Below are 14,236 nucleotides of genomic sequence, written 5' to 3' on the forward strand. Positions count from 1 at the left end.
TTCACAGAAGTTTATAATGCAGAGCCGTAAAAATAAAAAATCATATTTTTTCACAAAAATGATCTTTTCGCCCCCAATTTTTTATTTTCCCAAGGGTAAGAGAAGAAATTGGACCCCAAAAAATGTTGGCCAATTTGTCCTGAGTACGATGATACCCCATATGTGGGTGTAAACCATTGTTTGGGCGCATGGCAGAGCTTGGAAGGGAAGGAGCGCCATTTGACTTTTCAATGCAAAATTGACTGGAATTGAGATGGGATGCCATGTTGCGTTTGGAGAGCCCCTGATGTGCCTAAACATTGAAACTCCCTACAAGTGACACCATTTTGGAAAGTAGACCCCCTAAGGAACTTATCTAGATGTGTGGTGAGCACTTTGACCCACCAAGTGCTTCACAGAAGTTTATAATGCAGAGCCGTAAAAATAAAAAATCATATTTTTTCACAAAAATGATCTTTTCGCCCCCAATTTTTTATTTTCCCAAGGGTAAGAGAAGAAATTGGACCCCAAAAAATGTTGTGCAATTTGTCCTGAGTACGATGATACCCCATATGTGGGTGTAAACCATTGTTTGGGCGCATGGCAGAGCTTGGAAGGGAAGGAGCGCCATTTGACTTTTCAATGCAAAATTGACTGGAATTGAGATGGGACGCCATGTTGCGTTTGGAGAGCCCCTGATGTGCCTAAACATTGAAACTCCCTACAAGTGACACCATTTTGGAAAGTAGACCCCCTAAGGAACTTATCTAGATGTGTGGTGAGCACTTTGACCCACCAAGTGCTTCACAGAAGTTTATAATGCAGAGCCGTAAAAATAAAAAATCATATTTTTTCACAAAAATGATCTTTTCGCCCCCAATTTTTTATTTTCCCAAGGGTAAGAGAAGAAATTGGACCCCAAAAAATGTTGGCCAATTTGTCCTGAGTACGCTGATACCCCATATGTGGGTGTAAACCATTGTTTGGGCGCATGGCAGAGCTTGGAAGGGAAGGAGCGCCATTTGACTTTTCAATGCAAAATTGACTGGAATTGAGATGGGACGCCATGTTGCGTTTGGAGAGCCCCTGATGTGCCTAAACATTGAAACTCCCTACAAGTGACACCATTTTGGAAAGTAGACCCCCTAAGGATCTTATCTAGATGTGTTTTGAGAGCTTTGAACCCCCAAGTGTTTCACTACAGATTATAACGCAGAGCCGTGAAAATAATTTTTATTTTTTTTCTCAAAAATGATTTTTTTAGCACCCAGCTTTGTATTTTTACAAGGGTAACAGAATAAATTGGACCCCAAAATTTGTTTTCCAATTTGTCCTGAGTACGCTGATACCCCATATGTGGGGGGGAACCACTGTTTGGGCGCATGACAGAGCTCGGAAGGGAAGGAGCGCCATTTGGAATGCAGACTTAAATGGATTGGTCAGCAGCCGTCACGTTGCATTTGCAGAGCCCCTGATGTACCCAAACAGTACAAACCCCCCACAAGTGACCCCATATTGGAAACTAGACCTCCCAAGGAACTTATCTAGATGTGTTTTGAGAACTTTGAACCCCCAAGTGTTTCACTAAAGTTTATAGCGCAAAGCCGTGAAAATAAAAATTCTTTTTTTTTTTCACAAAAATGATTTTTTAGCCCCCAGTTTTGTATTTTTACAAGGGTAACAGGATAAATTAGACCCCAAAAGTTGTTGTCCAATTTGTCCTGAGTACGCTGATACCCCATATGTGGGGGGGAACCACTGTTTGGGTGCATGACAGAGCTCGGAAGGGAAGGAGCGCCATTTGGAATGCAGCCTTAAATAGATTGGTCTGCAGGCGTCACGTTGCATTTGCAGAGCCCCTGATGTACCCAAACAGTACAAACCCCCCACAAGTGACCCCATATTGGAAACTAGACCTCCCAAGGAACTTATCTAGATGTGTTGTGAGAACTTTGAACCCCCAAGTGTTTCACTACAGTTTATAACGCAGAGCCGTGAAAATAAAACATCTTTTTTTTCCCACAAAAATGATTTTTAGCCCCCCAAATTTTTATTTTCCTAAGGATAACAAGAGAACTTGGACCCCAGAAGTTGTTGTTCAATTTGTCCCGAGTACGCTGATAACACATATGTTGGGGTAAACCCCTTTTTGGGCGCACGGGAGAGCTCGGAAGGGAAGGAGCACTGTTTTACTTTTTCAACGCAGAATTGGCTGGAATTGAGATTGGACGCCATGTCGCGCTTGGAGAGCCCCTGATGTGCCTGGACAGTGGAAACTCCCCAATTCTACCTGAAACCCTAACCCAAACACACCCCTAACCCTAATCCCAACGGTAACCCTAACCACACCCCTAGCCCTGACACACCCATAATTCTAATCCCAACCCTAATCCAAACGTAAATGTAATCCTAACCCTAACTTTACCTCCAACCCTAGCCCTAACCCTAACCCTACCCCTCACCCTAACCCTAAACGTGACTGAAATACGTGTCACTAAAATACGTGTCACTAAAATACGTGGCACTGAAATACGTGGCACTGAAATACGTGGCACTGAAATACGTGGCACTGAAATACGTGGCACTGAAATACGTGGCACTGAAATACGTGATACGTGGCACTTAAATACGTGGCACTGAAACACGTGGCACTGAAATACGTGATACGTGGCACTGAAATACGTGGCACTGAAATACGTGGCACTGAAATACGTGGCACTGAAATACGTGGCACTGAAATACGTGGCACTGAAACACGTGGCACTGAAACACGTGGCACTGAAACACGTGGCACTGAAACACGTGGCACTGAAATACGTGGCACTAAAATACGTGGCACTGAAATACGTGGCACTGAAATATGTGGCACTGAAATACGTGGCACTGAAATACGTGGCACTGAAACACGTGGCACTGAAATACGTGATACGTGGCACTGAAATATGTGGCACTGAAATACGTGGCACTTAAATACGTGGCACTGAAATATGTGATACGTGGCACTGAAATACGTGGCACTGAAATACGTGGCACTGAAATACGTGGCACTGAAATACGTGGCACTGAAATACGTGGCACTGAAATATGTGATACGTGGCACTTAAATACGTGGCACTGAAACACGTGGCACTGAAACACGTGGCACTGAAATACGTGGCACTGAAATACGTGGCACTGAAATACGTGGCACTGAAATACGTGGCACTGAAATACGTGGCACTGAAATACGTGGTACTAAAATATGTGGCACTGAAATACGTGATACGTGGCACTGAAATACGTGGCACTGAAACACGTGGCACTGAAATACGTGGCACAGAAATACGTGGCACTGAAATACGTGGCACTGAAATACGTGGCACTGAAATACGTGGCACTATGACTGTCAGAAAATGTTCATTAAACGGTTAGGGGTGAGGTTAGGGGTAGAGTTAGGGTTAGGGTTTGGATCCCTTTATCACCTTGATGGTGGTGGGTGGCTTTTCAGTGTGTTTTCTGTTTTTTTTCGATAAAAATGCATGCGTTTTTAACGCAAACAAACGCATGTGCTTAAAAACGCAAGAAAATACTGCAGGTTGTATTTCTGAAAATGAACGCATGCAGAAAAAAACCGCATGCGTTTGAAAACGCGACCAAACGCGTACAAAAAAACCGCATGCGTTTTCAATGTCAAATATAGGGAAAAAACGCATGCGGTTTTTTGTGCAAAAAACGCTGCAGACAAAAACGCAAGTGTGAAACCAGCGACGCTTTTTATAGCAAAAAAGTTTTTGCGTCTCCACATTTTGAGACCTATAATTTTTCCACATTTTGCTCCACAGAGTCATGTGAGGTCTTGTTTTTTGCGGGACGAGTTGACGTTTTTATTGGTAACATTTTCGGACACGTGACCATTTTTGATCGCTTTTTATTCCGATTTTTGTGAGGCAGAATGACCAAAAACCTGCTATTCATGAATTTCTTTTGGGAGAGGCGTTTATACCGTTCCGCGTTTGGTAAAATTGATAAAGCAGTTTTATTCGTCGGGTCAGTACGATTACAGCGATATCTCATTTATATCATTTTTTTATGTTTTGGCGCTTTTATACGATAAAAACTAAAATATAGAAAAAATAATTATTTTGGTATCGCTTTATTCTCAGGACTATAACTTTTTTATTTTTTTGCTGATGATGCTGTATGGCGGCTTTTTTTTTGCGGGACAAGATGACGTTTTCAGCGGTACCATGGATATTTATATCAGTCTTTTTGATCGTGTGTTATTCCACTTTTTGTTCGGCGGTATGGTAATAAAGCGTTGTTTTTTGCCTCGTTTTTTTTTTTTTTTTCTTACGGTGTTTACTGAAGGGGTTAACTAGTGGGGCAGTTTTATAGGTTGGGTCGTTACGGACGCGGCGATACTAAATATGTGTACTTTTATTGTTTTGTTTTTTTTATTTAGATAAAGAAATGTATTTATGGGAATAATATATTTTTTTTTATTATTTATTTAGGAATTTATTTTTTATTTTTTTTTACACATGTGGAAAAATTTTTTTTTTACTTTTTTACTTTGTCCCAGGGGGGGACATCACAGATCATTGATCTGGCAGTGTGCACAGCACTCTGCCAGATCGACGATCTGCTGTGCAGGGCTGCAGGCTTTCCAAGTGTCTGCTCTGAGCAGACACTCGGTAAGCCACCTCCCTCCCTGCAGGACCCGGATGCCGCGGCCATCTTGGATCCGGGACCTGCGGCGAGGAGGGAGGTAGGAGACCCTCAGAGCAACGCGATCACATCGCGTTGCTCCGGGGGTCTCAGGGAAGCCCGCAGGGAGCCCCCTCCCTGCGCGATGCTTCCCTATACCGCCGGTACACTGCGATCATGTTTGATCGCGGTGTGCCGGGGGTTAATGTGCCGGGGGCGGTCCGTGACCGCTCCTGGCACATAGTGCCGGATGTCAGCTGCGATATGCAGCTGACACCCGGCCGCGATCGGCCGCGCTCCCCCCGTGAGCGCCGCTGATCGATGATGACGTACTATCCCGTCGGCGGTCATACGGGCCCACCCCACCTCGACGGGATAGTACGTCAAATGTCGGGAAGGGGTTAAAGGGACTCTGTCACCTGAATTTGGAGGGAACAATTTTCAGCCATAGAGGCGGGGTTTTCGGCTGTTTGATTCACCCTTTCCTTACCCGCTGGCTGCATGCTGGCTGCAATATTGGATTGAAGTTCATTCTCTGTCCTCCGTAGTACACGCCTGCGCAAGGCAAGATTGGTACACCACATTAGAAGTGACGCAGCTGAAAGTACCTGGTATCTTGTAGTCCTGATGTGAATTGGGGATCTTTATCTTGTCCGTGGTCATTATAAATGGACAGGTTTTACATTTTTTCTGGTTGCAAGGAAAGGTTCCTGCAGCTGTTGGAGAGGACAGGGAGCTCTTGACAATGATGCTTCTTAGATTTGGGGGCTGCCTAAAACACAGTAGTGGGGGGTCTGGAAACATGGATTGTAAGCGGGCATCTTTTTGCAGTAAAGGTTGTAATTTCCGTGCAGCTCCCCTTAGCACCTCCAGATTTGGATTGTAGGTAACTACTAGAGGCACCCGGTTATTTTCTTCTTTAGCTTTGTTATGTAGCAGGTGATTCCTTGATATTCTGGTGGCTCTTGTGATCTGATTTTCAATTGTTCTTGGATGGTAGCCCTGATTCAAAAAGGTCTTTCTGAGGCGACCAAGGTGTTCATCTCTATCCATTGGGTTGGAACATATACGATTGTATCTGATGGCTTGGCTGTAGACGAGTTTTTTATGTGTTTTGGATGGAAACTGTCCCATTTAAGGTATGTTGGACGGTCGATTGGCTTCTGATACAGGGATGTCTCTATTTTATTGTTCTGCAGCTTAATGATGGTGTCCAAAAAGTTAATTTCAGTGCAGGAGTAGTTGAGTGTCAAGTTGATGGTGGGATGAAATTGATTAAACTGTTCATGGAACGTCTTTAGCTGTGGTTCAGACTCCGTCCAGATGATTAAAATGTCATCAATGTAGCGGTAGTACGCCAGAGGCCTGATGGGACATGAGGACAAAAAGTCGCTTTCAAGCTTGGCCATGAAAAGATTTGCATACTGTGGGGCCATTTTACTTCCCATTGCTGTGCCAGTCTTCTGTAGATATATCTTCTTGTCAAACTCAAAGTAATTGTGGGTGAGGATGAATTTTATAAGTTTCACCACAGAATTTGCATCAGTCCCTGTGTTTTCCAGGAAGAATTTGCAGGCATTTAATCCATCCTGGTGTGGGATATTGGAGTACAAAGATTCCACATCCATGGTGGCCAGGATGGTTCCTTCTGGTAGAGGACCTATTGCTGATAGTTTATTCAATAGGTCAGTTGTGTCCTGAATGAAGCTGGGTGTATCTTTTACCAGGGGTTTAAGAATACCCTCTACCCATCCAGATACCTGCTCAGTAAGGGTACCCACACATGAAATAATTGGTCTTCCTGGGTTTCCAGATTTGTGGATTTTGGGAAGCATGTAGAATGTCCCTGTTCTTGGACTTTCTGGTATCAGGTCATTGGCTCTTATGGATACGTCGGGCAGACAAGATACCAACTTGTTTAGTTCCTTGTAATAGTCCTGTGTAGGATCCGACTCCAATTTTTTGTAGTAGCGTGTGTCCATAAGTTGTCTGTTTGCTTCCCTCATATAGTCTGATGTGTTCATCATGACTATTGCACCACCCTTGTCAGCAGGTTTGATGATGATTTCTTTGTTGGTTTTCAGAGACTGTATGGCCTTTCTCTCCTGGGCACTGATGTTGGATACTAGTCTCCTGTTAGTATCTATGATGGTGGATTTTATCAAATGTCTGAAGGAGTCTATATAGTTATCCAAATGAGGGTTGCATCCCGGTGGAGGTGTCCAGTCTGACCTCTTCTTTGTTGTTAGGATCCCTTTTCCTTCAGTCCAGGTGGGTTCTGAATCTTCTGTATCATTGAAATATTCCCTCAGACGCAGTCTCCTGAAAAAATGTTCCATATCACTGCAGAGTTCAGTTTTATCCAGGGCCTTAGTAGGACAAAATGAGAGTCCTCTGGAAAGCACGGCCAGCTCCACTTTGTTGGGTTTATAATCTGAGAGATTAATGACACAGTTATTTGTGCCTGGAATGGTTGTCCAAGTTGTCAGGTTTAGGCTTTGTTTTGTATCTGTTTGCATAGAGTCCTGAATTGAGGCACAATCTGTGCAGTTTCTTTTCCTTGTTATGAATTAGATGGGTCCGTAGTTTGTTGTAATATTGTTGTAATTTTTGCTCTGTGTCTTCTGTAAGTGTTTTCCTCAGGGTTTCAAATTGCCCTTGGACTTTACTCTTTATGCTGTAGCAGACATGCAAAAGATGATTCCTTAAAGGGCCACTGTCACCCCCTCCAGCCGTTATAAACTAAAAGAGCCACCTTGTGCAGCAGTAATGGTGCAGTCTAACAAGGTGGCTCTTTTAGTTTTTGATTCATTTATTACCTCAATAAAGCGTTTTAAAAATTGGCCACACATACCAGATATTGTACCAGGAGGCGGTCCGAAGCGTCCTGTATGAATCCCCCAACTGCCGTCACTCTTCTCTTCAGGGCCGATGGTACCCGCCCCCTTCGCGTTGTTGCTTCTTAAATCCGGCGCCTGCGCTGTGCGTGCCTGCCTGGGGCCTGCGCAGTGTTCTTTGTCAGTCACATCTCAGATGCCGGGTGCCTGACTGCGCCTGTGCGGGCAGTGCGGCCGCCCTGTTACTGAATCCCCGCCCCGCACTGTTATTCATTATGCACAGTGCGGGGCTGGCATTCCTGGGCATGCGCACTGCGCTGTGCAGACGCTCCCCCATCTCGGACGCTCTCCCATCTCTGACGCTCCCCCGCCTTCCCAGAAACCCCAGCCCCGCACTGTGCATAATGAATAACACAGTGCGGGGCGGGGATTCAGTAACAGGGCGCAGTCAGGCACCCGGCATCTGAGATGTGACTGACAAAGAACACTGCGCAGGCCCCAGGCAGGCACGCACAGCGCAGGCGCCGGATTTAAGAAGCAACAACGCGAAGGGGGCGGGTACCATCGGCCCTGAAGAGAAGAGTGACGGCAGTTGGGGGATTCATACAGGACGCTTCAGACCGCCTCCTGGTACAATATCTGGTATGTGTGGCCAATTTTTAAAACGCTTTATTGAGGTAATAAATAAATCAAAAACTAAAAGAGCCACCTTGTTAGACTGCAGCATTACCGCTGCACAAGGTGGCTCTTTTAGTTTATAACGGCTGGAGGGGGTGACAGTGGCCCTTTAATCTCTCAGAAGTCCTGTGACACAGGTTCTGTGCATAATGGGTGTTGTAGGTATGAAGAATTGGGTTTGTAAGCCAGAGTCCTTTGGGAATTAGATTCTCCTTTTTCTCTTCGCCACGACAGCACCCACTGAGAGAGGGGATCCGCCCCTAGGAACAGGAAACCCTACGGAGAGATAAAAGGGGCGGTCCCCCTCGCTCCCACAGTTTGGTTTCCTGTTCCTATGGGAATCCACGGAGAAGAGGATGCCTAGCCTGGATGCCGCTTGCGCAGTTTACCTGAGAGGACGGCAAGGGCTCCAGAGCTGGATGCAGCGTCGGGGGTTCCTTTTTCAGCTTCCCCCCTCTGCTGGCAGGCGCCGTGAGGCCAGAACTATGGGAGTTACTGGCTCATGGAGGTCCACCCGGAGAACGTCTGCGGGACCAAGCGCGACATATGAGGACCGCTGGGTAAGCTCTGGCAGCGTGGAGGTCCATTGTTTCCCCGGGAGGATTGCGGTATCCTCCGGGGTGAGGGAGGAGACAGACGGCACCTGCGCTGATTCCGGTGGCAGCGCAGGCGCATAATGCAGGGCCGCGACCCGGAAGTGGTTAGCACTTCCGGGTTCAACCGGAAGAAGATGGCGGCCCCCATATGAAAAGGACGCCGGCGCATTGCCCCGGCGTCCACAATGGATTCATCGCAGATCCCTGCGATGCTTTCTGTAGAAGACACCGCCGCATCTACCCCACGTACACGTGGCAGCAGCAGTCGCTCTAAGCAGAGCGGATCCTCAAGGAAAAAGTCGGACCAGGCTGGTCCTCCGCCCCGGTCTCCCCCTCGTCAATCGGTACTGTTAAAGCTTCACTGGGGTAAGTGTGCATCTACCCGCATAGGCTGACTATTGTTCCCTTTTCCTTCTACACACCTTAGGGAAAGAAAACTGAAAAAACGAAACACAAACAGTGTGCGTTATGTCTCCAGCCCCTCCCGGATAGTTACAAAAAGAGGCTTTGTAAGTTATGTATTGATTCCACCTTGCGGGAGGAAACCTCAGTTAAATCAGAGGACATCAGACTTTTAATCAGACAAGAGTTACAAGCCTTACATAGTTTAGATAAAGAACCGCGTGCCAAGGGTAAAAGAGGATACGAATCCCCTATATCTGATCCATCCTCTGACGTGGAGAAAGCAGACTCTGATATTTCCCACGAATATGTATCCTCTGATGAAGACCAGGATACATGCTTTCCCACCGACAGTATTGACAATCTTGTCAGGTCCGTGTGTAATACGATGGGCATCGAGGATTCTAAAGTCCCCAGAACACAGCAGGATATTATGTTTGCCGGCTTATCGGAAAAGAAAAGGCCTTCTTTTCCGGTGATAGCAGCAATAAAAACTTTAGTTAAAAAAGAGTGGGAAAGCCAGGGCCAAAGAGGATTACCTCCGTCCTCAAAAAGACGGTATCCCTTCAATGATGAAGAGTTTTCGACATGGACAAAAGCACCAAAAGTGGACGCTGCGGTAGCATCCACATCCAAAAAATCCTTGCTACCTGTGGAGGATTCAGGCTCATTACAAGACCCGTTAGACCGTAAAGCCGACTCACTATTAAAAAGAGCCTGGGAGTCGTGTACGGGAGCCTTCAGGCCATCTATCTCCGCTACTTGCACCGCCAGGTCCATGTTGGTCTGGCTGAGTGACTTGGAGGAAGGACTTAAAAATGGTCTTTCTAGAGACAAACTGTTGTCCTCTATACCCTTAATTAGAGGGGCTACAGCTTTCCTGGCGGATTCATCTGCCGACTCTATACGCCTGGCGGCCAAATCGGCAGGTCTCACAAATGCGGCACGTAGAGCCCTATGGCTTAAGGGCTGGAAAGGCGATCCCCAAACGAAGTCCAAATTATGTGGCCTCCCATGTCAGGGTGAGTACCTGTTTGGTACCAAACTGGACGAAATCTTAACTAAGGCGGGAGAAAGAAAGAAGGGCTTCCCTAATAATAATAATTACCTTCCATTCTATAGGAAAGCATTCCGGAAGCCCATATTTAATAAAAGAAAAGATTTTAAAAACCAAGATCGCTGGACCCCTAGAGACACCAAACAGAGGGGTGCATTCTTTGGGAAGCGCCCTTTTAAAACTGAAGACAAGCCCCGTTAGGGCAGATCTACCTGTGGGGGGTAGATTATCCTCCTTCTCAAACTAATGGAGAAGAATAACATCGAACGTTTGGGCAAATAGTCTCGTCACCTCTGGCTTAAAGTTAAAATTTGCCCGAGTCCCTTCGGACTCATTTCTATTGACTTCTTTAAAGTCACAGTCTCAACAGGAGGCATTACAGCAAGAAGTAATGAATCTTCTATCCAAAGGAGTTTTGGTGGAGGTTCCATTTCTTCAGCAGGGGAAAGGGTTCTATTCCCCGCTATTTCTAATTACAAAACCTGATGGATCATTCAGAACCATCATAAATCTCAAAAAACTGAACACCTTCTTAGAAAATCAAACCTTTAAAATGGAATCTATTCGATCCACCGTAAAACTCCTGTTTCCCCATTGCTTTATGGCGGTTCTGGACTTGAAAGATGCGTATTACCATCTGCCAATCTTTAAAGAACATCAACAGTTTCTCCGCGTAGCGGTTGTGTTGAATGGATGTATCCGGCACTTTCAGTATACGGCAATGCCCTTTGGACTATCAATTGCTCCAAGGGTGTTCACTAAACTAATGTCAGAGGTCATGTCATATCTAAGATTAAAAGACACCCTCATAATCCCATACCTAGACGACCTTCTAGTAGTGGGAAAATCCCCCTCACAATGTCAGCAAAGATTATGTCATATGATTTCATCCTTGCAGGACTTAGGATGGTTAATAAATTGGGAAAAATCTAGGCTGATCCCGACTACTTGGCAGGTATTTTTGGGAATTATATTAGATTCTGTAAGTCAAAAATGTTTTCTCCCGGAAACTAAACAAATAACAGTTAGGAATAAAGTTCAGTCTATACTAGATAAACCTATAATTTCCCTCCGGGAAGGCATGTCCTTACTTGGCTCCTTCACGTCATGTATCCCAGCGGTTCTATGGGCCCAGTTCCACTCGAGGTGCTTACAGTATACAATTTTACATGAGGAGATAAAATTACAAGGGCGATTAGACGGTAAAATTTCCCTTTCTAATGACGTAATCCAATCCCTAACCTGGTGGCTACAATCAGATCATCTAGTTAGCGGGGTTCCCTGGGAGGTTAAACCCTCAAACATAATATTTACGGATGCCAGCCCTCATGGTTGGGGGGCACACTTGGGGGACCAGGTTGTCCAAGGGCTGTGGTCGGTTACGGAATTAGACGACTCATCTAATAAAAAGGAACTAAAAGCCATCTATCATGCCCTATGTGAATTCCTCCCACAGTTGCACGGAACACATACCAGGGTACTCTCAGACAACATGACATCAGTGGCTTACGTCAACCATCAAGGCGGAACGAGATCAGGCACTCTCATGTCTATAACAGAAAATATCTTGACTATGGCCGAAAATCATCTTCTGTCCTTATCAGCACTTCATGTCCGAGGGATAGACAACACAAAAGCAGACTTTCTCAGTCGTCATACCCTCCATCAGGGGGAGTGGGTGTTAAATCGTCGGATATTCAAAATGATAACTATAAAATGGGGTATGCCCGACATAGATCTCTTCGCTACAAGAGACAACAGGCAAGTAAAAACATTCGCCTCAATGTTCCGAACCGACAACCCCGATATTCTCGACGCCCTCCAGATTCCGTGGACGTTTCAGAAAGCATATGCCTTTCCCCCGATGGTTCTTCTTCCAACGGTAATCAGGAAGATAAGAGAGGACAGAGCGAATATAATCTTAATTGCCCCGTTCTGGCCAAAGAGACCATGGTTTTCCCTGCTCAGAGCCATGTCCATCTCGGATCCATGGATTCTCCCACAGAATCAAGATCTGCTTTTCCAGGGGCCCTTCAACCACCCTCATGTGAAGGGTCTACGGTTGACAGCCTGGGATTTGAGAGGCAGCTATTAAAGCTAAGGGGCTTCTCTGATAAAGTAATTGATACCCTATTGCTGAGTAGGAAAAGATCCACTACATCAATCTATGTAAAAGTATGGAAGAAATTTTTAAGCCTCTATCCCTCAGCCCTGTCAAAGGAAATTCCAGTCTCTATTATTCTTGAATTTCTTCAAAGAGGACGTGATTTAGGCCTTTCAGTTAATACCTTAAGAGTGCAAATTTCTGCGTTAGGGGCTTTGTATAGTCACAACGTTGCAGGAGATAGGTGGATATCCAGATTCATTTCAGCCTGCCAGAGGGCAGAACCAGTCCATATTCCCCACTCACCTCCTTGGGATGTTAATCTGGTCCTTGAAGCCTTAACAGATCACCCATTTGAGCCTCTACATTCTGCTCACATTAAACATGTCTCCCTCAAGACTGCTCTTCTTGTAGCCTTAGTGTCGGCAAGAAGGGTAAGTGACATACAGGCACTATCAGTAGATCCTCCATTTATGTCAATATTGCCAGATAGGATTGTCCTGAAAACAGACCCTTCCTACTTACCTAAAATGTGTACTAAATTCCATAGATCTCAAGAAATTCTTCTTCCTACCTTCTATAATAATCCTACAAATCAGGAAGAAGAAAAGTACCATACTTTAGATGTGAGAAGGGCTGTGATAACCTATCTAGACAGGACTAGTCCCTGGAGGAAGAGCAGGGCTCTCTTTGTTTCCTTCCAGGGTCAAAGGAAAGGAGCTGGTGTTACAAAAGGCACATTATCCCGATGGATTCGGGAGGCGATATACCTGGCCTATTCGTCTAAAGGGGAAGATCCACCTAAGACTGTAAAGGCACACTCCACCCGGGCGATAGCATCATCCTGGGCAGAGCGAGGGGAGGTTCCAATAGAACTCATATGTAAGGCCGCAACCTGGTCGTCTCCTACTACCTTCTATAGTCACTATAGACTAGATTTATCTGCCTCCACTGACTTGTGTTTCGGTAGATCAGTTCTTAACACGATAATCCCCCCCCAAATAACTATCTCTGAAAGTCTCTCAGTGGGTGCTGTCGTGGCGAAGAGAAAACACCGGATTACGTACCGGTAATGCTCTTTTATAGAGCCACGACAGCACCCCTTCACTTCCCTCCTTTATATATTAGTTTGCATATGAGCACTATTAAGGGTGATTTGGTTCTTGTAAATATACGTAATTTAGTTAAGATGAAATGTTAATATAGAATGACATACTAAAACTGGTGGGCGGTTCCTCGCAATCTCTGTAACCCAAACTGTGGGAGCGAGGGGGACCGCCCCTTTTATCTCTCCGTAGGGTTTCCTGTTCCTAGGGGCGGATCCCCTCTCTCAGTGGGTGCTGTCGTGGCTCTATAAAAGAGCATTACCGGTACGTAATCCGGTGTTTTGCATGTAGATAGGAAAAAAATTTCGCTGTCCATTTGTGCACGTTTCTTCAGTCTATCGGTAAGTAACTCTGCTTTTGTCAGTCCCCCATGACGGCACCACGGAGAGAATTACAGAGATTTCTAACTTAGGGAAGGACCACAGCCTGAAGAACCCTTCTGTTTGTTTTAAGTTTCTTTTTATTAGTTTTACACAAATAACAGATAGGTACATGGTAACATGCGGATTTGAGATACATCAGTATGACATTTAACCCAACCTCGGGAAGGCTAGTTCAATAATAACATGTAACATTAGTGATGAACATGTAGATAAACATGTGGATAAACATAAGATTACAGTAAGATGCAATCATTAAGAAAGTACAGACTTGAAGTCTTGTGACTTCCCGAAGGCTAGATCAGAAACCAAAAACAACTCCACATTAAAGCGACATTTAACCAATACACACATACTGTAAATAGAAAGAAAGAAAGAAGAGGAGAAAGGGGGTAGGGGATAGATTCACTA

The sequence above is a fragment of the Ranitomeya variabilis genome, chromosome 3 (assembly GCF_051348905.1).
Source record: "Ranitomeya variabilis isolate aRanVar5 chromosome 3, aRanVar5.hap1, whole genome shotgun sequence".
NCBI lineage: Eukaryota > Metazoa > Chordata > Amphibia > Anura > Dendrobatidae > Ranitomeya > Ranitomeya variabilis.